The sequence below is a fragment of the Galeopterus variegatus genome, unplaced genomic scaffold (assembly GCF_000696425.1).
Source record: "Galeopterus variegatus unplaced genomic scaffold, G_variegatus-3.0.2 Scaffold11677, whole genome shotgun sequence".
NCBI lineage: Eukaryota > Metazoa > Chordata > Mammalia > Dermoptera > Cynocephalidae > Galeopterus > Galeopterus variegatus.
In genome coordinates, this window is record NW_007737788.1 from 8,463 (window position 1) to 15,196 (window position 6,734).

The following is a 6,734-nucleotide window of genomic DNA, read 5'->3' on the forward strand; positions in this document are numbered from 1 at the left end:
GTTCTCTGATTAGCGCATCACTTTGTGCAAGGAACTTTAAGACAAGGATAATAATCCTCATGGAGCCGAGCTGTTTAGAGGATCAAGTGAATTAATAACACACTTGGGGAGGTTATTGGGCATCATAAGACCTTTAAAAGACTTAGCTACTGTTAAGATTTTTTTCCAATTGTTTATAACAGTAAATGAGATGAAATGCTTTATTTCACATGTAGAGATAAGACACACAGACTGAGTTTAATGCTTCAGATATCCAATGAAGGACAATAGATCACTCCAGAAAATATCTAGAGAGAAAAAAGTATCTATTCTTATGGAATTCTTTTGATTCCATTACAAGTCAAGTATCTTAATTACATAGAAGCTTTAGTATCCAACAGAATGAGGACAACATAAAAACTTTTAAAAATCATCAGGCTGGGCATATCAATATTTATTGAAATACTGAAAAAAAATTCCATTTTGTTGAGAAATTCCTGGCAAGAACTGACATGACAATATGTATTTCACTGATACAGTAAGAAAACGTCAACAAGGAACTGACTTCACACTCTAAACATTGCATGGATTCAAATCCAAGGCAGCTGCAGAAGATCTGAAATACCAATAGCCAGACACTACGGATTGTCTGTTTACAAACACAGACCAACTATAATAAACCCAGCTAAGCCAAAAACCTTTATATTTGAGGCTGCTTTTACTAACAAGTCCTGTCATGGATAAGGCAGTTGCTCAGTACATGTCTGGTTACAAACTGGTTAACAATTAATGTTAGAGAAATTCTACTTGCCAACTTTGAATGGGCCACCGAGGTGGGTTGTGGTACATTCTCACTTGTCAGCTTCTGTTGTTGTCGTCACCATTGTGTTTCCTGTCTTTCTGACCGTTCTGATGTATAATCTACTAGGTTAACGACATGGATTTGACATTTTCTAGGTTTAACATTCAGTAGGGAGCACTGTATATTTAACATAAAAGAACTTGGGTTTTAAGATCAATGTATTTGAATTTTTTGCAATGTTAGAGAATCTCCAAATAACTATCTTCCAAATCTCATAATAAAGTCTCCACCCATGTCACACATACATGATGGAACCATTTCATTAACTACTGACACCACCGTTCCTCTCCATGTGTCATCTAGCTAACTTGGTTTGTCACTGGGGAGAGCTATGGCGCTGCCCTTCTCTTTAACGCTTTGGATATGAGCTCTGATCAGTGATTTTCCACTGTCCTTGGAACCATGAGGATAACACAGGTGACTGAGACTCTGCATGAGTTGATGCCCAGCTTAGCTCATGTGTACCCTTCATGTGGACGAGTATTAGAGGGGATTAATAAAAGTAATAAAATAATCCTCTTTGTACGCACAGAAGTAATAACTAATATCTTTGGTATACAACTTACAATGCTTGGAAAGGAAAACCAAGTAAGACTCCACCTTGTTAAATTTACTTGAAAACAGAGGAGGCTACAAGTCACATAATTTACAATACATATTAAATAAACTACAGTTAAGAATGATGAAGATTTACAGACATTTAATCAAGTGAATGATTTTAATTCATTAAGACCCTTCTATGTCCCTGAACTATGTTCCACTAACTTGAAGACATGCTACGGTAAACACATATATTTGGTTTCTTCAGTCTTGGCTATATCTTATACAAAGGTGAAACCAAGAAACAATAAATTAGCATCATAATTGTCTACAGTTGAAACTATGATATACAATATAAATAAACTATTCAAAAGCCAGAAACATGAAAAAATTAAGGGACTAGGAGATACTTTTATTTATTTTTTTACAGTTTCTACAAGTGATTGTGCTGCTGATAATCTCAAAAAATTAAAGTCTAAATGAGATTTCCGTTTTTGATTTTAGTGTCTCACGACATACAATAATTAAGTACTGTTAAAAATAATTGCCAATCAGAAAAATAACGTTAAGGAAATTACTGCTTTTGCTGTTTTGTAATATCACAGTTCCCCCCCCCCCAGGACCTAAAGAATGTAAACACTATATTTGATTTGACTTTAAAGTATTAATACTTTATTTTAAACAACTGTTGATCTACATCTGCACAGCTACCTTTTAGAATTGGGAAATAAGGCAAGACTCTCATATCTGTGATGTCACATGTCAATAATACTGATAGTGTCATTTGGAGAGTTAGCAATTCTCTTTTTTCCATTATTTGTTCTACAGCCGACTTTGGTCTACGACTCAAAAAGGTCTGTATCACTCTCTTCCTTTCCCCTTTGGGGAAGACTGAATTACTTTAGTGTCTTTCCAGGCCATATTGAAAAATCACCGTTTCCATCCCAAGTTTAGGTAGGGGACATTCAATTGCAATAAGAACGCACCTTGAGTCGATCAATTTATCAGCTCATTTTTGCTTTTCTTTTTGCGTAGCTTAACATGCTTCAATTTTGTTTTCAATTACATTTGACACCCCAGCAAAATATGTTTAATGTTTTATTTTGAAATGAACCACAAACTGTAATGACTAAAAAGACAAATGTTTCCTAATAGGCATATTGGCCAGAAATTTTTATGAAACCCAACAATGCTAAAGCCACATTTCAGCAACAGTAGCAGAAATTAGGTTTAACTTGGTTAAGCTATCAAGCACTTGCTTTAAAAGTTTGTAGTCATTTCCCTTAATATTAATTAATGTCTGCATAAGATAGAAGAGGGATACTGCCTGCTTTTCTTTTTAACATCATGAACGCATGACAAAACAAACTTCAGAACATATTTAAAATGGTGAGCTAACATATTAATAGACTGTTCTTATTAGCTGTTTGCAGGTCTAGGACACAGACATTCAAAATTAGGCTTTTCATGATTTGGTGGAGCTACTACTGAGTGTGGCTGAACACAGGTCCTTAGTTCAGATTCTGTGATCCCAGGGCAGAAGGTACTGGGCCCTTCAAAGGAAGAGGAAAGGGCTATTGTAGGTACAGCTGATGCATTCTTGAGAACGTTTCAGTTCAGCTTTACCATGGAGGAATTCTGTTAAGTTCGAATCCTCCACTGTGTAAGCCTAACTAATAACACAGATTGGTTCCTAAATTTCTTCATAGCGGAGATCAGTTTAAATATACAAGAAATGTTCTGTCCAGGTTTCTTCTGATATAGTGTTGGTATCCATCTGTGGGTTCAATCCACTCCATTACGATGTCTTTTATACAGAATCCTTTGGGGATGTGAAGCCTTTGATTCACAGTTTGCAATACAAATACCCTGATACATCATTTATTTGCTATTAAGTATTTGATTATGCCTTTCTAAATTCAATATCTTTAGACCAAGTTTTTAATTAGTGTTCCTTGGAGCAGTTCAGAGTATTTTTTTTTTTTCTTCCTGTTTTTCTTCCCTCTCCCCCTCCCCCCCAAATCTCTTTTTGTTTTGAAAGCCGAGCTCCCAGGGGTTGTAACCTACGCTCTTTTTGCATGCAACATTTCAATGAGAAGGTTATTATAGGGCACATCGCCGTTCAGGTGCTTGTAGTAGAGGTATTCTTCAGCCTGCATGCTGATGGCCCGGATTTCGGGTAGTCGAAGAAGTAGCTGCCCAAATTTCTCCGTTTGCTGTGGGTAGTTGCACATGGTGTAGTCCAGCAGGGCGGCGTTAACTTGTTCTTGGACACCTTCTACCAGCTGGAAGTTCTCAAGGTTTTTGACATCTAAACTAAAGAGCACCAGGAATTTCAGACACACAAACTCTCGCTGATCAAACTGTAGAGAGTGAAGTTTCACCACTAACTCCTGTGCGTGACTCATAAGATTGTTGAGAGTGGCCCCAGCTTGTGATGCTATTATGGAATAGTCCACTTGTTGCCCAGTAACCAGGAAGATTGATCCTTCCTTTCCATGTACCACTTGCCGGTAAATGTGGTCGAGGATTAAGAGCTCACTCCAGCAGTTCTGAAGCAGCTTCATTTGGTCATCAACCTTCAGTTCTCTGAAGAAGATGCTACTCCTGGCCCACTCGACAATGGAGAAGAGGGTTTGATCTGCCATTTTGCACATAAGCCCAAATGTGCTCAACTTTTCGTGCTTGCTTCAGTTAGCCTGCTCNTTTTTTTTTTTTTTCCCTTTTCCCCCCCCCCCCCAATCTCTTTTTGTTTTGAAAGCCGAGCTCCCAGGGGTTGTAACCTACGCTCTTTTTGCATGCAACATTTCAATGAGAAGGTTATTATAGGGCACATCGCCGTTCAGGTGCTTGTAGTAGAGGTATTCTTCAGCCTGCATGCTGATGGCCCGGATTTCGGGTAGTCGAAGAAGTAGCTGCCCAAATTTCTCCGTTTGCTGTGGGTAGTTGCACATGGTGTAGTCCAGCAGGGCGGCGTTAACTTGTTCTTGGACACCTTCTACCAGCTGGAAGTTCTCAAGGTTTTTGACATCTGCATTTAAAAAAAAAGAAGAAAAGCAACAACATTTCATTGGCATTTTCATTTCTGTTTACTAAAGCAGTGTGTTCAATTAATGGATGTATTTTTCTCTTGACATAAAGCATACTTTATATACTGCTGAATATTCAGTAAGCCCCACTCACCAAGCTTCCTGGGAAAACGATCACAAAAGAGCTTTAGAAGAATGTCTTGTTGAAATTCTGCATATACCTCAAATCAATTAGACACCAATGGATTTTGAGCAAGGTCAACTCTTTTCATATCTTACAAAAGGAAAGGTTTGAGGATTCCTAGAGTAGAAGGATCATAATATATTGCCAGCAAATGAGTCCCTAGAGAAAGACCTATCTTAACCCAGTATATTACACAATTCATATAATTCTGTATTAATTTTTCTGACCCAAGGTGAAATCTGTGTCCAGGGTATGATGTAGTTAATTCTAATAAAAAGTGACAGGGTTCTTGTTTCTGTTTGACATTTTCTAAATGATTCTGAAAGCCTTTGACTTGTCTAGCCTATGCTAATGAACCATCTGGTACACTCCAGTGACTGCCAATGGAATATTCGCTACTGGGAACTCTCTAAAATATATATCTTGGTGACTAATGATCTTTATCAAATGAAAGCCCTGTCCTTTAGGCAGAATACAAGCCAGGATGGTCAGTGCCCTTTAACCTGAATGTGGTTTCTAAAGTCAGATATTTTGCTTTCTTTTTTTCTTCTGGTCCTGGGTCACTCATATACAGAGTAGGGACACAGGCAATTCACCCTGCCTAACTCCTGGTGATCATCCAGTTGTTTTAAGACATCTGCCCCAGAGGTCCTTATAAATATTGAATAAGAGAAACACAGAATCAAAAAAGACAGACATACAAATGCACGCACAGACAATGGGCAAGGGAAAAGGGTATGTTTGAGTTTCTCTTCTGGAGTTTATTTATGCTAACTGTACAACTTTTATACAATGTGTATATAGAAGCCCCTGGAAAAAATATACAGATATGTGTGTATGTTTACATACACCCAGGTTCAGAAAGTAAACAGATGCAGCCACCTTCCCCCCTTTATTTTTTAATTGGACAAAAATAAATAAGAATGAGATTCTGAAAAAAGCCATGTAATGCTGTGAGTAAAATGTTAAACATACTAAGCTCAGTTAATGGTTACCATAGCAACTCACATCCAGTATTTTTGGCACTATACACTATTAAACTTGGCTTATACACATATCCATGTCCATTTTGTTATTTCTAAATGGTTTTACAATAAGATTGCCTTACATTTGCTGTTAAAATGTGTTCAGGATGATTTCAGTGTTTGCACTTGGGCCATAACTTTGCATTAAACATGCTCCCCCCTTTTATGACCAAGTCTCTGATCCAAATTAAAAACAGTGAGGAATTAGTACTGAAACAGATACGTGGTGTAAGAGTTGGATACCACATCTATTTCAGTGTGAGATGGGAGGCTCAAACATATTTGATTATTTATTAATGAGCTGTACAAACAGACAAACGCTGCACTATTTAGACCCCTGCATCTTCTTTTGGTTATTTAAATGTCTGCCAAGTTGGTGTTCACTTAATATTTTACAGTTAATAAAGCGTTTTCCACCTATATTATTTAAAATATTTTTTAAAAATTTAAATTACTTATAAATATGGCTGTGAATCCAGAGTTAAGCTGGATTCAAAATTACAAAATGTAAACAATCAGAAATACCTTCAATATGTTGTACGTGACAGAAAAATCTCCATCAATGTTGTGTTACAGTGATTTAAACAAACTATAAAAAAAGTTTGAAACAGTATTACTTTATGCTATGGGAAAGATAGTCTCGAGAGCAAGAGAAGCTAACAATAGTCATAGAGATTAACAGGCAGGATATGTAGGAATTTGCACAGTACAAAGTGTGAGATAAATGAAAAACAGTCTTTTTAGAACATTGCTTTTGAAACATTCCTTTTTTGATAAATGTATTTTTTGAGAACTAGGTTTAACATTCTGTGATGTATTATGCCATTATATTAAGGGAAAAAAGAAAAAAGAAAAACACTACTAACAAACATAGAACAAAGGACAGATCACACATCTGGTTTATTCACTGACTATTACTTCAGAATGGTCAATATAAAATCTTCTATCAGCAGTCAGTGGATAATTTCTATGAATACTGGCTCAAATTGGCACCTTTCTCCTGAAAGTTTGAAAATATATGCAGTTTTCTTTCTGGCAGGAGAATGTACAGGTTTCCCAAACTTTAGTCAAATACACAATTTTTTTTTTTTTTTTTTTTTTTTTTTTTTTTTCCG

The 6,734-nt window shown here is 36.5% G+C and overlaps 1 pseudogene across 1 annotated transcript; it reads right to left on the reverse strand.

Moving 5' to 3' along the window:
* Nucleotides 1-2,030: 2,030 nt before the first annotated feature.
* LOC103610733 lies at nt 2,031-4,082 on the reverse strand (annotated as a pseudogene). Its single transcript, XR_552232.1, has one exon. The product of XR_552232.1 is annotated as a nuclear receptor subfamily 5 group A member 2 pseudogene (transcript).
* Between the last annotated feature and the right edge of the window lie 2,652 nt (nt 4,083-6,734).